The sequence below is a fragment of the Thermobia domestica genome, chromosome 6, assembly GCF_964235325.1.
Source record: "Thermobia domestica chromosome 6, izTheDome1.hap1.1, whole genome shotgun sequence".
Classification (NCBI taxonomy): Eukaryota; Metazoa; Arthropoda; class Insecta; order Zygentoma; family Lepismatidae; genus Thermobia; species Thermobia domestica.
Window position 1 is genome coordinate 25,324,829 of NC_137459.1, and position 21,886 is coordinate 25,346,714.

At 37.1% G+C, this 21,886-nt stretch overlaps 1 protein-coding gene and 1 long non-coding RNA gene across 4 annotated transcripts in view; one reads left to right on the top strand and one right to left on the bottom strand.

Moving 5' to 3' along the window:
* dop (microtubule-associated serine/threonine (MAST) protein kinase dop) overlaps window positions 1-21,886 on the bottom strand; it is a 1,172,801-nt gene that overhangs the window by 951,970 nt on the left and 198,945 nt on the right. The window lies entirely within an intron of this gene.
* On the top strand, window positions 4,850-18,964 carry LOC145687648 (uncharacterized). The gene is made up of 3 exons (XR_014131700.1): window positions 4,850-5,092; window positions 14,026-14,164; window positions 18,815-18,964. It is a non-coding gene; the product is annotated as an uncharacterized LOC145687648 (long non-coding RNA).

Sequence of the window (21,886 nt, forward strand, 5' to 3'; positions counted from 1 at the left end):
ACTGAGAAAAAGAAATGTAGGTGGCGTATTTAAAAAGATAGGTTGCATGCGTAATTCCTGTAGTTTTTGGACTTAACGTGCAGCAGATGTATAACTGAAAACGCATGTTTTATAATACTTTCTGTATGTGTTCTATCTATATGTACTTTCTGTATGAAACAATGTAGGCGATCAGGATCTCACATACAAATGGACGTATATAACATATAGCCGACGAAGGTAACATAAGTATAAGCATGTGATATACGGAAAACTGTTAGATGTCAGACATCCTGCAACGGCATGATGTAACATCTAAGGGCAGTGCCTATGTAGCATACGGATAATGTATGCTCCGCACTGATTTCTATTGTAAGCAAGAGGATACCGTATACTTGTACAATATACCGCTGTCCTGAGAACGGATTTTTCTCTGTGTACCGACAACAGTAGAAAAGAGAAGAACTCAGTAAGAAAGAAAACTGTAGAAGGCAAGTGAACCACACATGGGGAAAAATATTTTTATTTAAAGAAGACTGTTCAATTAATCTACTTGCTGTTCATACATGCTTGACAAACAGTGCTCTTTGCCGAAGGACATAACTATTATGCACACCTTGAATTGTGATTGAAAATGTTAAATAGGTGGAGGACATTTTAATGTACGAGTCAAAGTGTACTGGCACTTTTGACCAGAAATTTATTGTTGTCAGCTGTTTTGCCATTTCTGAGTTCTGGTTTGCGATAATATCGCATGCTACTGATGAAGACAGTAAAACCGGTATTTTAGTGGTTGATTTTGTTGAGTCGGAATTCCGTTTAGCACTGAAGCTATATGAAACAGGAATCTATAGTTTAACGTGGGATCCGGAGTTTCCAACGGAAATCGAACCATTATCTCTATCGCTTAAAGCGCGTACAGAGTATACATACATACTTTTTAAACATTTTGGAGAAACGAAAACTAAGAAAAAGTCTATCGAGGGCTTTACCAAAGGGTGCATGGCTCTCATGGCCACTGTGTTGAATCACATTTCGAGAGCTTCACTTTAGGTTATAACGAGCAAGAAACTTTTGATACAGTATATCGATTTTTAATTCAATTTTGCCAGAGATATAGTTGTGATTATACGCCTTTTAAAATAGGAGTTGTCAGAAAAGTTTTCTTAAACAAGACTGTACGTGGACCGCGATGTCTCAGTGGTACAGCGTTCACCTCTGTTGCATGGAGTCCTTGGTTCGATCTCAGCTCGCGCCAAGTGAAGTTTGTGGTGGACAAGCACCATGTGGGGGGTTTCCTTACGGTTCTCCAGTTTCTTTCTACTTTCTTCATTCCACCACTTAATTCATTTGTCATTATCACCGCCTCTTTTAGCCTAGCTGGCATAATCGTGGGACATAAAACTTAAAGATTTCATTTCATTTTTTTTCACGATACATTACATGGAGTCAATATTCATTTACAACTGTATTAGTGCACAATTTTATTTCAATTAAAACATCAATGGCACGATTTATTCTTGTCACTTTCCGCTAAGAAAAATTGAGAGCTGTTTTTTTTTTTTTTCCTACTAATATTTATTGAGGGCGCTGTTCAATGTGGCCAACAGGCTGCCGAAAGTCGGTCGAGTGGGACAGTTTCTATGGCAACAGCTGTCATGTTAAATAAAGCAGAATGCATCACTGCATCTAGTCGAATGCTTTTAAATTCAATTCACATATTAGGGAAATCAAGTTCTTGCAGTACGAGTAATGCACAAATGTACAATTGTGTGCTGAAATCAGAATGACAAGAATAAAAAAAATATATATATATATATAGCAGAACATATATTGTAAAATCTTCACAGCTTTAGTTCCAAAATCGATTGTGCATTCTAATTTTCGTTTTTTTTTTTTTTTCACATTCAGGTGGAGAATCATATGAAATAATTTGTCTCATAATTGACTGGTTTGGTGTTTCGTTCAGCACCGAGGCTTGTCAAAATACTAGAAGCACTTTCAAAAGATGTAGATTACCATATAAATATGACGTTGGATCAACTTTTGCTTTCAGAACAGGTCTGATAGAACATGAAACAAAGTCACAAAGGTCGTGAATGGTAGCAAGTGCAATATTATACCATTACGCGTCAAGGGAAGGTTTTCAACTTCATTCTAATGCTCCCCAAGCCACCCCACAACATCTCATACTGAAATATACCATCATTACCCAGAAACAACATCTAAGCCATAGAATGCACATGTTCCCATAACTCGGCGACATAATCACGGGTAGTCATGCGACCGGCAAGCATCAATATATGATCTACTGAACACCAAGATATTGTGCCACACAACATCACATATACACCGCCATGTTTCACGGTTGGGCAAAGAAACTATGCTTCTTTGGGCGTCCATCAGATATAAATGCAGCCTGTGGTTTGAAAGATGAAGAGCGATGGCTCATGCAACTACAGTTCATGATGTTTCCAGTTATCAGCAGTCCAGGCTGCCAGTGGATTATATTTTGTGCTGCCGGGCTTCCGGAGGTAGGCCAGGAATATTATTATAATGTATAAACTAATTTAGACTATTTTTTCGGTGTTTTTCTTCTTTTAATGTTATAAGTTTCAGAAAACTTTACACAATTCTGGATATGTAATAATGCACAGCCACTGAGAGCTTTGTATGTGCTTTGTCTTGCTTATGCAGCTCTTTACAGTGTGGACGTGGCAACGTGGTAGAAACCTTTCGCTGCAGGCAACAAATATTTTATACTTTATCCGGTATTCACGTTTCTTCCACCTACTAATATTCTAATAGATTCCCACTCTAGCCAGTTGCTGATCGACTCATATTTTTCTTAGATATGTATGTCTGTGCGCATGGGTGAAGGCTAGCGGGTAAATAGACAAATAGCAGTAACATATGTATACCACGTGAAGGCTTTTGGTTTTTATGGTGTGCTCCTTTCTCAATAAATATATTTATACCCCTTTTGGGTATAAATAGTAGCGAGATTAGAGTGAGAATGGTATACAAACTTAGAACGTTTAATTGATTGTAGAAGCTCGCCCCTTGCAATTTGCCCCTTATTTTACTCGATAATGATCAACGTTAAAACTGATAATGGTTAATTTCTATCATTTTTGCTTTACTGGAGAGATTAAAATGAAGATATTGTTATGGCATTTAATTGATTACAGAAGACCACTTCTCGCAATTTATCACGGTTTTTATTCAGTAGTGATCAACATTAAAACCAAAAGTCGTTAATTACTCCCAATTCTAGTTTTAATATCACCTTCAAAAACGAAATTGATTCCTAACTGTTAACCCCCTACATTGTGACTGAATTTGGTGGTCATTGATAAAGTACATATCCTGGACGGACGGACATAGGACAAGGTAAGGAAAATAAATGGGTTTTGAGAAACCAAACTCCTTAAAAGGTATGAAAAATATGAACAAACAAGTATTACGTATGTCTTTTCCGGTTTTTGTTTTGGAAAGAATTTTTGTTACGGAATACAGTAACTGCACTGAGAAAAATCCATTATCCGGACAGCGGTATATTGTACAAATACAAGGATTCGTTATGTTTACTAAGGAAATCTGTACGGAGCGTACTTTATCCATATGCTACACAGCTACTGCCTTTAACGCGCTTGGATGTTATATCATGTCGCTGCAGGATGTCTGATATCTAACAATCTTCCGTATTTTATATACGTATACGTATGTTAAATACTTCAGCTATATGTTATATACGTCCATCTGTGTGTGAGGTCCTGACCGCCTATAGACACCTCTTTCTTGCACCATAGATGACGTCATGAAACAACTGTCGTATGCTTGCGAGCTGGTTTATAAACGAGGTTGTTTACAAACGGAAAAGAAGAGCGGAAGGAAAGAAGCCTGGGTAAGTGCAATAGTAAATTATCACTTTAGTTAAATATTCCATTAATTATATATTCCTTTAGTATAACTTGCTTTAATATAGTACTAAACAAGTAATGTGATTTATGACCACAATTCTTACTATTGTAACTCGTTAATGGTTGAGGAGAAAGAAATGGGTTAATCTGAATTTTGAGAAATCTTTGAATATTAATGTTTTGTAACTTTTTACATTTCAAGGTACGCAAAATGAATGTTATGTGTTTATTCTTTCCTTTTTATATGTGACGGTTTATTACTTGATGGAGATTTACTACAGGACTGCTTAACATAATTGCTAAGAACCCGTTTTCAGCGCGAACATTTTCTTGTGTAGTGAAGATTTAGGATTTAGATTTCTGGGCTTTCGGCATCAATGACCTTGTTAGCCCGTCACATGTGAGTTATGACGTCCCTCGGTGAGCACACTATCCGGGGAAAGGGAAGGAAGCAAACGGCCTGGGACCTATATGTTGGGTACTACCCGGCATTTGCCTGGTATGAAATGAGGAAAACCCAAGAAAGCCTCATTCAGGATGTCTGGACTTAAAAGCTTTTGATACTTTTTCGACCGAGTGCCCCTACCGGAATCGAACCTGGGTCCGCTCGTACCGAAGGCGAGAGCGTTAGCAACTACGCTACGCGGAGCCACTTGTGTCTAGGAAACCTATTTTTACTAGGATATTTGCAACAAAATTTATTTCCTTTCTTTCTTTATTTTTCTTTTTCTTTTTGTTTTTTAACAATAAAACAAAACATATTTTACAGCCTCACTGAAATTTAAAAACAGCAGTCAGGGAGAGCTCACGTTTAAGATTCTTTTTGTTTTGTTTTGTTTTGTTTTGTTTTGCTTGTTATATTCTCTAGTTAACTAATGTTTGAGTTCCTGAGAATTACATTATTATTATTATTGTTTCATAATTTTCGAACCAAAAATTAGATGTTTTTCTTTTTTTCCTTGTGTTGACGTCATTGTGGCAAGTTGGGGTGTTTGTATCGTACCTTGGCATTAATTTGGTTACTAGCACATAGTTTCAAGGTCATAAGTTGTAGGCCGCTTGAAACAGCTATTACACAGTTGAGTGTCAGACGTTTGACTTGCAGCTTTCGTTACAGCGTCTAAATTGCAGTATTGGATTGCGTCCAGCTTCTATGGCTGGTAAAAAAGTTATATCGCTTTCGTAATATGGTAAGAAATACAATGTAACAGTTAGGTATAGTATATATGACTAGTTTAATTAGTCGGAAATTACTCTGTTTCCTTGTCTTATTCTTTCGATTATGTTTAAGTACTGTGTCTTCATAGTATTGTTTCACTATTTCTAGAAGGAATTAAGTATTAACGAAGTAAAGAATAAGCAGAAGCCCACTTTGACGTTTACTATTTCTCATACTTCATTGAGAATGTTTTGATCCCCAATTGCGCAAACTTCTAATATGTATGTGTGTTTCTTTTTGTTGTTGTTGTTGTTCTAGTATGTATGTGTGTTTCTTTTTGTTGTTGTTGTTGTTGCTTACACTGCTATAGATATGAGCTCCTTCATGGCTAAGCGGTTAGCGTACGCGCCTTTGGTGTGGGAAACCCGCGTTCGATTCCCGGCGGGAGTGGTTCGGAGTCCATGTTAATCAGAAAGTCCACGTCTCATACAGCCTCGTTGCAGAAAAGGATATTAAAATCAACTCAGCACTGCTTTACAGATGGAGTTGTTTGATTCAGGGTTCGAATGAAGCTTTTTACGGGAAGCAGGCACGTAGCCAAGGGGTGGGTCCAGACCCCCCCCCCCTCCTTCGGATCCAGAAATGAAAAATATTAAGGAAAGATGAAACAGAAAGAAACAGATGAATCAGCCTCAAAAATATAAAGCTACAATAAGCGTTTTGGTTACTCTTTCTTACGAGGAGCTTTGTGTGGAGGAAACGGGAGGGGGGGGGGCGGATCAAGTTGAAATTGGATATTATTATAACGGAACATTCCGAATTCCATCTAGCTCCATGTTAACCGTATGCAGCGGCGCAAATCTGTCTTCAACATTGGGAGGGACGGGTAAGACAGTTCTCATAATTTTTTTAAGGATGTTCAAATTACAGTATAACCTCGTTAACACGAACTCGCTTAAGCCGAACACTCGGTTAGGACGAACAAAATTTCGGTCCCGGCATCGCTGTACGCTATCTTATAGGAAGTTTTATCGGTTAACACGAATTTCGGTTAGCACGAATTACGAACTAATTTTTAGTCCCTTGAGTCAGTAAAGGTTTTGATTTAACACGAACTTCCAATCCTTTGATTTTTTTAAACATCATTTTTCTTATTTCAGATTTCACTCCAGATCAGTTTTTGTCATACAGTATTTATACAGACGAAAATTGCCTTGTAAATAAGAGAAAAACCAGAAACAGATATCTTTCCTCTTATGAGGTGTTGATTCTGTCCTCTGTCAAGCGCTGAACATGCAGGTGCTTGGCAGACGAGCTGGCGACAGCTCGAGACAAAACATCTTCTCTCCCCTGTAACTCCAAACTGGTGACAGCAATCATAAATACCTTTCCGTTACAAGCGGTACTCACCCTGCTAGCGAAGTTATCAATTTTATAACTTGACCTGGATTTTCTGCGTGGAAGCTTTTTTTTTTTTTTTTTTTTTAAATCTTCGAAGATAGGCTAATAAACTTACTGTAGTGTTTTCACTTTTCAGAGGATGGTACCGAGACCTACACTAGTCTCGATCTCGATTTTAACTCGAATTTGAGACCGAGGAGTGCTTTCCGAAATCGAGACGAGACCGAAACTCTCAGTCTCGTCTCGATACAATTCTGTAGATGGTATCAAGACAGAGAATAGTCTTGGTCTCGTCACGAATTTGGAACCGAGACGAGACCGAGACTACTCAGTCTCGTCTCGATACCATCTCTAGTGTGTTCTATGACATACATAATATACTGTAGTGGTATGTATAGTCTGTATACTGTAGTGTGTATGTATGGAGAAAATGTATTCGAATAATAAAATTTGTGTCCCCGGTTAACACGAATTCTTTTAACACTAACTCCTGATTTTTCAGTCCCTTGATATTCGTGTTAACGAGGGTTTACTGTATGAAGTTGAAAAACAATGCTGCGGAGGATCAGGGGAGCAGAGTTGTCTTCAAAATTCTGAGGTGGGCAGATTTAAGGCTTATTCTGGGGTGGGGACATCAATTTCATCTTACTTTCCTTTGTGGCAATCGGACACAAATCATCACATTTCTCTCCAAAAAACGCATTTCAAATCGGATTATTGAGGGGAAAGTCCCCCCCACACTTCTAAGATTGGAGGGGACATGTCCTCATCCCCCCGGGACTTGCGCCAGTAACCCTATGGACTACAAATGACGATCGATAAACCGGTTCTTTCAGATAGCCTGTCAGAACTTAAGCAATGCCCAGAATTACCAATAATATGAACCATTTTGAATTTCGCGGCAACACTAATCCATTTTATAGGATGTCTTTACTCCAGAAAGAGATCTCGTTGCTATTCTTGACGGCATTGAACTAAGATAAGAGAAATAGAAAGAAGACGAGAAGAACCGAGTTCGAATGACCTTGGAAGACTATGTCTTTGTCAATACTTTTTTCTATTCTTTTACGCAAGATTTCTTCATAATTCTTTAATTAAAATACTTACTAACATATCCTCATTTTATTGTCCTAACAAATCAATATGGATATGTTGTCAGTAAAATAGTTTAGATTGATCGAACCCCTGGTGTGATAACCACAGTATTTCGTCACAGACCTCCCGTATTGCGAAATCGTGGCTACGTGCCTGCGGGGAGGGGGCGACTTTTCAGATATACAATCCAAGCCTTTTATTTCTCAGTGATGCAAGATATAATATATAGTATATAATATGTAAAATATGAAATGAGGGAACATATTTTCCCGGCAAGGGAGAAATTCTTTGGCGAGTTGGGGAAATTACTTGACGAGAGGGAAAATCTTCATCCTCCCGTTGATTCAAATCTTGATCGAAGATCATGCGAGTAGGATTCCATATTATGCTGTAGGTGTAGGTAGTACACAGTCTTGGCGCTTAATAGGACGCTAAGCTTCAAGCCAACCACATGTCTGTAATAACCTATTGCGATTGAATGGTAATGTAACGTAATGTACGATATGTGCATTTTCTAGATGCCATAAAATTATAATTTTAATTGAACATTCCACGATTATATACTTCAGGTTAAAGGAGTTTGATGATTAAGTGAAGTGAATAATCGAGGCAGTGATTCTCAATCTTCTTGACTTACGACACACTTTAGTAAACCCCAATGACATCGATATATTTGTTTAGATTTTGGATTGCTTTCCAACAAGTCGAGCCGCGCCAAAGCTGTAGGCTTACTAAGTTAAGTGAACTGATCCTAATCTAAATCCATTGTTTTCGGGGGCGCAGAAATGGACAGTGACACTTCCGATACTATTTAAATCAAAATTCAGCCAAGCAACTTGGGGAGGGAAAGAGGGGAGACGGATCTTACAAATGATCGAAAATAACCGATATGAGAGAGCGTTTCGTAATAGTAAAAAAAGTGACTGACTAACGTAACATACATGTATTACTGGTTTTCTTATTTTCACCTAACGAAGCAGGTAATTAACGCTAGTACTAGGTATGTGTAGACTAAATGAGGTGATTTGCTTCGTGACCCTTCGAACAATGTACGAAGCGGATGCAAGCAGTTAGTACATGGAGTTAGCTTACCTAAATTTAGATTTCGCTTTCCGAAATCTTAATGGATGTATTAAGTGATTTCGTTACTTACACTCTTAATCTCTAAATACAAGGATTCAAAACACATTTTCGATTCCAAACTATGACTCTGCTAGACAAAGAAAGCATAGTCCAGTGTATGTTTTACTTCATTTTCATATACGTGCTCGTAGGTTTTCTCGGGGACTTGGTTTCCTCCCACTTTCTCATTTCACCAAATGTTCCATAATCATTAACTTGCTTTAATCACCGACTCCCTTAGCCTAACAGCATAATAGTGGGACATTAAACTCAAAGACTTTATTTTTATTTTCAAGTAATTACTTTTCTCTCCCTTATTTATTTTTAATTTAATTTCTCTTTCAATTTCCCTCTTTTAGGAACATCAACATAATTTACAATTCTTTCTCATTATAATAACACTATTAAAAGTCCCATATGCAGCTCACCACGTTGGAACCCAGCGGAAACAGATGAACAACGAATATTGTCGAAAATATGCATTGCTTACAGCGGCGTAGCGAGCATTACAAGATTGGGAGGGGGATGAAACTTGAAATTGCCAAGTCTTGATTTTTATCTTTAAAAAATGTCAAGTCTTGATAAAAAATGCCAAGTGTTTCGAAAATCTTACAAACCCTATGAAAAACTATTACAGCAACCTTATTTTCATATTCGTTCCATTCCATGCCCCCCGTCTGAGACACGAATAAGATCAGCCCTTGTTCCGCTCTCGAGTCCAATTTAACATCTAACCTCAGGATCATTATCATCACCCACGAAGCACAACTGTTAATTTGATAACTCATGGCTATGTTAGGTAACCTCCGCCAGCTAATCTTCACGAGAACCTTTAAAGTTACAATCAGTTGTAGAAATGCATTTAAAAACGTAGAATAAGGTAGGTTATATTTACTGTTTGTGATGTAGAAGTGCCTAATTTACATATTAAACATTCAATTGAGGGGTTCAGTGAGAGACCAGGCTAACTTACATCCAGGTCAAGATTGAGATTTTGACGGAACAGCATACTAATGTCATTAATTGACCTTTGCCTCAACCACTTGTCTGTGTGGCTTGTCCTGAGACAGGGGCGGATCCAGGGAGGGTCTATCTCCCCCAAGAAGAGGAAACTTTGTGTATTTTAATATAAAATAAAACCCACCCAGAGTTGAATCTCTTAAAAGTAGCTCTATCTTGTAAGTAGTGGCATTACAACCCACCGCCCCCCAGTAGTCCATCCTGGATCCACCCCTGTTGTATACTAAACCAAACTATGAATATCAGTCGTATCCTTTGAAACGTGCTGTTTTCATTTGTTTCCTTTTCTTTCAGAAAGTTAAAATTGTCAGTTAGCCTAGTCTCTCGCTAAACTGTCAATTGTGACAAAACACACCAATAATTGTTGATGCCAACTAAAACATACATATCCAAAGCCTACAAAATATATCACATTATTTAAGTTTTTTCTTTCTTTTTTTTTTTTTTTTTCAAAATTGCTTGCAATGTTTTTCTTCGTGCCAAGCATCCGAATGTCATCTTGAATTCTGACCTCATTTCACTACAATTCTTTGAAGTGTAAGACTGCGCAGCTTTTTTTCCCCTCTCTCTCGCTCTCTTCAGTCCTTCAGTCTCCCCCACTTTGATTTCATGATTTCGCACTCTGATGAAAAGTATTAAACACCAAAATGGAAAAGTACTAATATATAACCTCTCTTTTAGTAGCCCCTCCAACCACACGCCCGGGGCACGTGCCTTGCTTGCTCGCCCATAGCTCTGTGAGCTATATAAGTAAAATACAATGCGCGCGCATATGTAAACTTGGTGCCAGCTTTGATTCTCGCTGAGAGAGTATACATATAATGTTGGTTCGAATTCCATCAAAACCATAGGCTCATTTTTGTGTAACCTTGGTACTAAAGAAGACAGTAGACTTCAACAAATATTCCTGTCGGGCCTCGATGGCTCAGTGGTAGAGCGTTCACCTCTGGTGTTTGGGGTCTTTGGTTTGATCCCAGCTCGCGCCAAGTAAACTTTGTGGTGGACAAACACCGTGTGAGTGGGTTTTCTCGGGGTTCTCCCGTTTCCTCCCACTTTCTTCATTCCACCATTTCATTCATTATATCATCATCAGCGTCTCCTTTAGCCTAGCCGGTATACCCGTCATTATTGATACAACTATTATATACAGGATGCATCAGAAGTCCCTTGTCATCCTTTCTGAAAACTACAGGGATGTAGTTACATTGATTGCGAGATAAGAGATACACATTAGGCCCAGAGGGATACTTTCGGATTACATCACGCGGACGGTCGCCATCTTAGATTCGAAATTGTAATACGGACGATAAGTGGGTAGTGTGATACATGGCCATGCACTAAAATGTTCTGAGGATGTCAAATATGCAATCAGATATCATGTAACTTATTCTGGTGAAATGTTATTGGCAGTGAACCAAGTGAGACTATATGTAGTGGTATGTCATACCCTTCTTTTTTTTTTCCAGTGATAGAGACATACCGTTTCTGGTTTTTTAGTGATCAAGATAAACCTTCACGGAAGAATAAATGCTAAATACCATTAATAAATCCCTTTTTTATACGTATTGACGAATAGCTTTGCACATAAAAAGATTTTATTTCTTATGTAGATTCTAATTTGACAATACTGACATTTTTACCTTTTTCTACCTTTTGTTTGTAAAATGAGGTGTTTTCAAAGAAGTTCATCTAGTTTATATTTTGATGTGCCGTATTGAATTGTTTCTTTCGTATGTATGTATGTGTCGTCTTGTCTGAATTCTTATAAGCGTCGTATTTTGAGCATGGGCGGATTTAGGGGATTGCTGTGGGGGCAGATCTTACGGGAGTTTGAAATACCCCTCATTCGAGTGTGTGGTCCAGGAGTTTTCCCGCTGGAAATTGTTAATATTGAAAGTCGGTTTTTGAGCACTTTCGTGTATAATTCTCTGATACAAGGTAAGGGCTATTTTTATTTATTTTTTTCCAGAAAGTTGTTCACGATGGATGGATCAGTCTCCGTTTTTTCTCCGTAACTAAAAGAAGCTTTCCAGTGGTTTTCAGACATTATGTAAATAGAAATGCAATCTTGTAGGCTTCACACCTCACTGCATTTGAACATTTAGATAGCCGATATGTCGAGTCAAAATCGTAATAAAACACACCGCCTCTGATTTTTCCCACTTCGAACACATTTCCCTGTTATAGTCAGGGGTAAAAGCTAGGGGGAACGCGGGGGACGCAGTTCCCCACCTCGAAAAATATGTAGGACGTCCCCCAGATCCTAAAATGGTACAATGGGCAGAGATAGGCAGGAGGAACGGCGTGGAGTGATGCCGCTACCTACCGTCCCCCCACCTTTTCAGGTCCACTTTTACCCCTGGTTATAGTATATGTTCTACATGTTCCTACTGAGCAATAAACATTTGCAGAAGCTTCTTCCAATTGCTGTGGACACAAAGTAGGATATAGGGTCAAATTTGTGCACAGACGATGGCGATACTTTGTTCTAGATGATAAAAATTATGAATATTTACTGCACAAACCACAGCCTTAACTTTTCCACTTAGCTAGAAATTGAACAGCGTTAGGTCCGGTGATCGAGCAGCCATTCAACTGCCTCTCGTCGATCAACCCATGTTCTAGAAAATTGTTCAAGTAGTGACGCAATACGAATCCATAATGAAGAAAGCGCCATAGTGTTGAAAAAACTGCGAGAATGTACCATCCTCGGGCATCGCAGCTCGCAATATCTATCCCTGTACGAACGAGCGTGAGGTATTATTCCGCAGTTAATTTTATGGAATGAAAAAGTGACTGATTAGACGTATTCCTCATTTGTCTGCCAACAACATAATTAATTTTCTTTGCGCTGGTCATGTTGGAGGGGTCTTGCACGCGGGGTTGTCAGGTGACCAATTGTGCATGTTCTGCCTATTAACCTTCCCATTTACGTAGAGGTCAGCTTCATCTGAAAAGAGTATTTGCATAAAAATGTTAACCATAATTACTCACTGCACTTGGCGATCAACATCGTTCTCGTGGAGATGTTGCTTCATTTGCACCTTGTACGGATGCACTTATACACGCGCAGACCCTATGACTCAACCCACATTGCATTAATAAATGACGTGTGCTCCTCTGGGGCCACATCGAGAAAGAAGTCAGCACTGCCGTAGGCGTTGCTTCATCTGTAGCTCTCTACGATCGTCCGCTACGACGTATGTTCACGAATGTGCCCGTCTCCTCAAATTTAGTTAATTACTGTGACACTGCAACATGTAACACAGTCACATTGTGGATGATTCTGTTTGCAATCGGTAACCACTGTACAGGCACTCCTCCCGCTCCACAGTTTGAATATTTCGATGCATTCCTCACGTGCTAACGGTATGGTTCTACATCTAGAAGAAAGAGGTAAATACAACGTTCAATTGGCAATAACTTTTCACCAAATTAAGCTCCGTGGAATCTGATTGCATATTTGACATACTGAGAAAATTCTAGCCTGTGGCCATATATATATATCACATTACTCACCAGTTTATAACAAACAAATTTAATCCAAAATGGCGACCGTCTGTGAGAGTATTTCCAAACGGCCTAATGTGTATCACCCATCTCACATTCAATTAAACTACACCCGTGTAGAATTTAGAAAGGAACTTCGTATGATGTATACAGGGTGTTTCGAAAGTCCTCTGACGTTACAACAAAACGTAAGAGGAAAAACCATTTCTAAATATGTTGTTTTCATTCTAAAGTGAACACTTTTTAAATCGGAGGAGCCGTTTGGGCTGTACTCTTTATGCGCCCAATGTGGAATGAAAATGCAATGTTACCATTTACCTGGACCCACAACATATGTGAATGAAGTTACTGTTTGAAATGGGGGCTAGCCATCGACATGTTAGCGTAAAAATCAGTAACTTCATTCACTTATGTTGTGGGTCCAGGTAAATGGCAACGTTGCATTTTCATTTAACATTGGACGCATAAAGAGTGTACAGCCAAACGGCTCATCCGATTTTGAAAATTCCTTCAACTTACATTGGAAACATCATATTTGGAGACGGTTTCCCAATTACATTTTGTTGTAACTCTGATAATAATCGAGTTACTTAATGTCAGGGGACTTTTGAGACACCCTATATATCTTATGGAATATATGTTTGATGTCCCTATAACTGTAGATATAATTTAGTTTGTTTAAATTTACAAGTTATTACAAGTAGATTCTGACTTACATGCGTAAGAGTTTGTATGTAACTAACTAATAAATTCTATTTCATGAAATTTACATTGAAATATTTAACACAAAATCTTTTATATTCATGCTTAACTTAGTGACTTGGCTTTGGACTGCAACTGATTATTGTACCCCATTATTGCTTGAGAAGAAAACCGATGTCCGAATCTTCATTTGGAGAAACCAAAGAACTATTGGAATGCTGAGGATTGCAATCATTAATTTCTACACTTCAAGGTGCGTAAAGTATATCTAGGTATATTCTGTGTTTATTGTTATAATTACTATTACTATTATTGGGTTTAGAATCAATCAAGTACTTCATGAAATTTAAGAGGGATCAAGATGGCTGCCAGATAGATAAATATTTGAGCGTCAGGCCCTTATTTCTTTTCAATTTTATATTTAATCAATGTCTATCCCCCCCCCTCATTATTCCACCAAATCGTATTCCAAGATCATCAATTTTCAATACTCATTTGTGACTGTCAGCATACATAGCATAACCGTAGGAAGTAAAACAAAGATTTATTTTTATTTTTCGTTTTCATGTCTTTTCTCCATAGCTGTGAAAAATAACGCCTTCAACATCATAAATTTGTATGCTACTTGCCTGCTTTCGAGCACAGTAATCAACTATTTGGACATTACGAAGCAAAGCAGGTCTACGTTGCAGTTAGCATACTTTTGAAAGGATGTGACATAATGATATTGGTGTTGCGATGTTCAGCCTAAACAGTGCAAGTAAATAAATCTGTAACAATTGTATTGGTGTTTAGCTTACATGTCCTCCAGACGGGCCATTTTTTTTTTTTTACATCTTGTTACTTCTACTCTATATGAGGGGTCGCGGTAGCTCAGTGGTGGAGCGTTCACCTCTGGTGCTTGGGGTCCTGGGTTCGATCCCAATCCCCGCCAAGTGAACTTTGTGGTGGACAAACACCGTGTGCGTGGGTTTTCTCGGGGTTGTCCCGTTTCCTCCCACTTTCTTGATTCCACCATTTCATTCATTACTCATCATCACCGTCTCCTTTAGCCTAACCGGCATAATCGTGGGACGTAAAACTCAAAGATTTCATTTCATTTCTACTCTATATGAAGTATATTCTGAGGTTGTGTTTTTGGGGACGTGGTAGCTCAGTGATGGAGCGTTCACCTCTCCTGCGTGGAGTTCCTGGATCGATCCCAGCACGTGCCAAATGGGCTTTGTGTTGGACAAACACTGTGTGTGGTTTTCTCGGGGTTTTCCCGTTTTCTCTCACAGTTTTCATTCTACTATTTCATTCATTCTCATGATTATAGTCTCCTTTAGCATACCCGGCAAAATCGTGGAACGTAAAACTCAAAGATTTCATTTAATATAAACTTTGGTGCAAAGTAACCCCATAGATGAAGATATTTTGCACCACATACAAAAAAGTATGTTCAATATACTAACTTAATGTTTGTCTGCAATGTTTTCTCTCCTGTATTTATACATTTCACTTTTTACACAAAACTGCATGTGTAACGAATTTTTGTTACGAAATTCGAGACGAGACAACTTTCGCGACACCTTTGCGAGAGGTGACAGTCTCAAATCATTTCTCGTGCGTACCCCTAGCCCATATCGTGCGTTATCAAAAAGCATGTTAATGAGAAATAACAACATGTAAATACAATATAGGTAGTTAAAAACATTTTTGTTTTCATTCTTCACTAATGCATTATTATTAACCTCAGTATTTTATTGTCCATTCTTAATCTTAAGGTGATATATAATTAAGTTTTGAATTCGGTTAACTTATTTTGTTTCTCAAATTGTATTAAAAATGTATGTACAAACATGTTTATTTTCATTCTTGAGTGCTTAAAGTCACTATAGTTATTAAACATAGTAATTAATATTGTACTCTTAACGTTAAAATAATATAGTTAACTTTTGAATTCAGTTAACATTTTTCTTACTGAAATTGCTTTAAAAAGTATGTAAAAACTTTTTTATTTTCTTTCTTGAGTGCCAAAAGTGATGCACAGTTATTAAGATTAGTACTTTATACTCTATTCTTAATTTTAAACTGATAAACAGTGCGTTTCTGAATAAATTATGTCAAGTTATTTGAGTGACGAACACTGGTACAAAACCCTAACTACCACTGGAACATTTCGATTTTGAGATGACTACTACCGGTGCAATACAAGGGATTTTAAAATATTGTTTTTCCTTCAACGGCTATTCGATTTTGAATTCTGACTACATGGTCATATATAGGAAGGATCAGTGTCTCTTTCCAACTATGGTACAGCTCCGACCGATTCACGGTGCTCACAGAAGAGACAAAAGAGTATGTTTTCAACCTTAAAGTAACGACCACTGGTGTTTTTACCCTGGTATGCAAAAGTAAGTGGGTACCCCAATGGGGTAGAGGGGTACTATGCGGTACCTAATTTCTGCATTTTAGATATATGGAAATACATGTGTCTAAAATGTAAAGAACTGATATTTGTTTACCGAAAACTGCAACTCGGTAAGCCTTACGGATACCGAGACATGGGAAAATAAAGAGCGACACGATATGTATGTGGGGCTTGCATACTTGAAGGTACAATTTGGAAAATGAATTCAAATATGACTAACGGCTATCAAGATATTGTCAAATAAAGAGAGGACCAATACAGGTATGGGATTTTCGTATTAGATGATAAAATTTCCGAAACCGGTCATGGAAAGTTAATAAACACCAGTAGCAATTCCATCTTCAAGTAATTAGATATTTCCATGGGGTGTTAGAACATCTTACAGTCTACCAAGATTAAATTTTAAAAGCTTTTGAAAATATAACTTGACATTTGTAAAGAGTATTAGAAATATGTATTTACCTAAAACTTGCAGCTAGTACATCTAACATATAGAGAAACACCGTGAAATAAAAGAGTATGAGATGTTGAAACTTCGGAAAAATTATTGGTCCCAACAAAATTAAATAAGATGGTATTTCTATGGGTTAAGTAAGTACCTCAGTACAATTTCGATGGAAAGATTAGTTCTAGGTTTTCTTCAGGCAGTTCCAAAGGTTCATCGAGCTGTGTAAAAGAGTGAAAATTCCCTGTGAATATCTAATATAGTAACCAAAATATAACGAGTCATTTATTTTATGACGTAAAAATAGAGATCTTTAAGGATTTGTACTTCTGGGTCTTTGCTATAAGAAAGAAATTCAAAAACCTACTGTATATACCTTAATATGCAATTAAATCAGTGAGGACACAGTAACTTAGTGGTGGGGTGTGTACCTAGTATGTTTTGCAGAAACTACACTGGAGTATTCTCTTAATCCACAGAGATACGATCACACTTAACTGCCCATTTAATTTTAAAATGAAATTAAGGCAAGTGAATGTTGATGATAGAATTGATGGAGTGTAAAGGTGGGAGGAAAGGAGTACACCGAGAATACCCACGAATACAATGTCGACTACAAACTGACTTGGACACGGATCAAACCAGGGACCCAATACACCAAAGGTACGCACTCTACCACTAAGCCACCGTGCCTCCACCCATTTAATTGTCTATTAAGGTGTATACGGTAGTTTTCTGAAATTTCTTCTTCTTACAGCAAAGACTCAACAGTACAAATCCATGTGGGTCTCCATTTTTACGACCTCGTAAAATACATAATTACTTATATCTCGGTTGCTATATTAGATATTGACAAAGAATTTTCATTCTTTTTGTACGCTAGGAATTATCACGCTTGGATTTACCCGAAGAAAACTTCGAGCTGAATTAATCTTTCGATCGGAATTGCCCTGACGAGTGTGAGGTACTCACTTAACCCATATAAGTACCATCTTATTTAACTTTTATTAAGATCAAAAGTTGTTTTATGAAATTTCAAGATCTAATACTCTTTTATTTCACGGTGTCTCTCTAGCTGTAAGATGTACTGGCTGGAAGTTTTGGGTAACTCTATTCTCTTTTCTAATACTCTTTACAAATGTCAAATTATATTTTCCAAAGCTTTTAAAACTTAATCTTTTTAGACCCATGATGTTCTAAAACCCCATGGAAATACCCAGTTACTTTAGGATGAAATTGCTACTGGTGCTTATTCAGATTTCATGATCGATTTCGGAAATTTCACCACCTAACACGAAAACCCCATAACTGTGTGGGTCCTCCCTTTATTTGACAATATCTTGATAGCCATTAGTCATATTTTCATTAATTTTCTAAACTACTGTCAAGTATGGAAGCCCCACATACCTATGGTGTTCCTATTTATTTCACCATATTTCGGTAACTGGTAAACATACCGACTTGCGGTTTCGGTAAACACACACCTGTAACGTTCTTTATAAGTTTATTAAGATATATTTTAGAATGTTTAGAAATGGGAGGTCTGCGAATGCCATAGTACCCGAAAACCCCCATAAGGACGTGTGTGTAGTGTATTGAATTGAAACTACTTTTGAGGTTGTTGATAGCCCTCAGTAATTACGTTTTCGAAACTGCACAATCTAGTACGCAAAACTCACACTTCTATGGTGTTGTCCTTTATTTTCCCATACCTCGGTATCCATAAGGCTTACCGAGTTGCGGTTTTCTGTACTAAACAGATATCAGTTCTTTACATTTTAGAGACATATATTTCCACATATCTAAAAATGCAGACATATTAGGTACCCCATGGTACCTCGAACGCCAGTGGGTACCCACTTACTTTTGCATAGTAATACATTTTGATTTGTTCAGCATCAACAAACACTTTTTTTTAATTCATCATTTTTCTACCAGAAACCCAAAAGTCCATACCTGACCGAACAGATTTTGTCCATTTAATCTAAAAAATGTTAAATATTTTAAAATGTAACATTTTAAATATTTTTGGATTTTTGTTTCAGGTATTTCATGTATCAAAACAAAACCAGGATTCTGCATGAAAGACAGCGAAAAGAAGCAGTGTAATTTGTGGCTAAAAGCACGTCCTTTCTGAAGACAGACCCGATTGTATTTACATTCTTTTGTACAAATATGTAACCTTAATAAATATACTGCTCCGCAAATTATTTCTTTCTTCCATAAATGAGAATAAATGTATGTCTGTTTAAAGAAAATGTTTGTTAGTTAAAGGTCTTTTCAACTCTTTTTCTCTGTAAATAAGAACATTATACCTTGCAACATTTTTTTTTATCATTGTGCAATTCCGATTGGATAAAGTAAATCTGCACGAAGCACTATTATTTCAGTCATACATTAATAACTAATGTATTGTTCTGTGAATAAGGCAATGGTATAGTGAATATGTTTTAACATAAAATCTGTAACTCAGCTTTTCAGTAGTCAACTTTATTGAGAATCCGAAGAAAGAAAGAAAAAATGTTGGACTTAACGAATTTCAAAATTATTTTTGTTCGAATTCTGGACTAATCCAAATTATCCAGAGAAATCATTTATGTTGCTCTCTACAGATGTATCCTTTCTCCAAATCGTATGAAAAGGAGACTTCATACATCGCTATATTTTGTATGTACTATGTTTCGTATTTATTTAATCACTTTGTACCTTTCTCTAGTGTTGACAAGGCCGCAAGTGTCAATCGAATAATTTAGTGTTTCACTCATGTAACCTTGTGACTAACGTACGTCCTGTCGGTATATATATGTTACTGGGTTCGGTTAGCGACAAACAATTTTTAGTGTTAAACAAATACAAAAATCTACACGCAATGAGATGCGATGATCTCTGCCTCATAGACAATACCAAGCAACTAACGGTACTGAGTGTGGTTGAGTTTACTAGTGGTATTATCTGGCTAAAATCAATGTTCCGAGAGCTATACTTCTTTTTGTGCTCTGAATGCAAACTTTGATATAACCGTTTTAAATTATTGTCTATCTATCTATCTATATAGCTATATCTATATCTATATATGTATATAATTGTAAACTAGAAACTTCCGAGTAATTCTGAGAATCATCGCTCTTTCTTTAAATAATGTATGAGACTATTACACTGCTCGTTACTTAAAATGTTGAACTAAGAAGGATACATCCAGGAAAGTCCAAATTTGCAGAATGTGTAGAGCAGGGAAGGATAAATATGTTTGGTCGATGGCTGCACAGCTTCTCATACCTGTGAACTCCGCCAGCTACAGTTGATGAGCTGTGGCATTGGATCGTAAGACGCATGGCTTACCATACCAGAAGAGAACATCCTCTCGATGTCTCGCTGTGTTACAGTCGTTCTGGTTGTCAATGTTGGGTCAGTTCTGCTCTGCTATCACCACGTTGTCACACAGCGAATACAGCGGTAAGTTTAACCCTTAACGTAGCAAGCCTAAGTCGTCAAAGTTGTTTACCAAGCTGGAGTCTTCTGGGGACCCCAAGTATTATTTTAATTTCTCAACATAGTATTGCAGAGGGTTACTCCAACTATTATTTTTTGAATGTCTAGAAGCATACTTAAGTTAAATGAACATTGTTGACGTCAAATATTATGTATATTTGAACACTATTCAGTTCTTCATACAATTTCATACTTGTGTGTTCGTAAATCTGAAACACAGGTTTAACAATGAAGTTTTTACATTTTGAAGTGTGTTTTTATTTTTTGTATTTTTTAAAGAAACGCATCGTTGATCTAATCATGTAATTGATATCTCAAAGGGTTGCAGGATACATATAAAAATCGAGAATAAATTGATTCTTATAATTGCGGCAGTATCACCAAATATCACTCTCTGGGGTCCCTAGAGTACCCCGCTTGGTATGTTAAGGGTTAAGCATATTCGACACTTACTATTAGATATCGGCTTGGGAACTTTGGCGTAGCTACCCTGTCTCCTTGAAGTTGCATTTTTAATGGGGAGTACTGTTTAGGAATCATCTTGTGAGGGAAAACGTTTTCAGCTGACACCATGTTTTTAATTATAGCTTCATTTAAAAAATAACTTATCTGTTAATTAAAATGTTCAGAGAAGTTATTTCTGGAAAATCCTATTCACGCCTCTTGTGGTAACAACTTCTGCATTTTGGAAGAGGATATTATTAAGGAAAAGAATGAGGTAAAGTCGTCTGTATATAGCACACACGGAAAAGAAAGTATTTGACAGTTGACAAATTTTCTTTTGCCAATAGCTCGGCAACAAATTAATTAATTTGGATCTTTTTGTTGTTATTCTTCGAATAGTTATAACTTGACAACCTGCCAAAGTCGGTACTCTGATAGGTTAATTTATTGTTGAGTTTTTAGGAAAACAAATTTTGTCAACTGAAGAATATTTTCTTTCGTGACTGTACAAGCAATGGATGATAACGGCTTAATAAATGACTGTACGTAAGTCTTTTTTGAGTTTGAACATAGGATTGTACATGGCTGTGAATTTTGCATTATTATTGAAGTGCTGCAACTAAGTTATTGCAAAAGGTATGATAAATTCTTACAGTAATATTGTCACATATTGATTTACTCTGTATGAAAACTAAAATAGTTTAACATATGGTTACCCTCCTTTGTGCCAATAATTTTAAAATTAACTCTTGTGCCACTTTTCAACACTTGGCTTTGCAGTAGCTTTCCAAAGAATTAGCAGGAAGTCCAAACTTACACCCTGCAGATAAATACATTTCTCTGGACAGTTTCACTGCTCCAAACTAAAATTTGAAAAGTGTAGTATTTTTAATTTTATTATTATTGGCACAAAGGAGATCAACCATATTTTAAGCTATTTTTGTTTCCATACAGAGAAAAACAATATGTGGCAACATTACAGTAAGAATGTATCATGCATTTCTCAGTATGTTGCAGCACTTCAATAATGGTGCACTATACGTACAATCTAGATCCTGAATATGTCCAATTCATATATTACAACAAGGCAATACGTATGCGATACAGGTAAAATCCGTATATTTCATATGGACAATCTACAAGCTACATACATCCAGTCCATACATTACATATGGCCAGCCTGT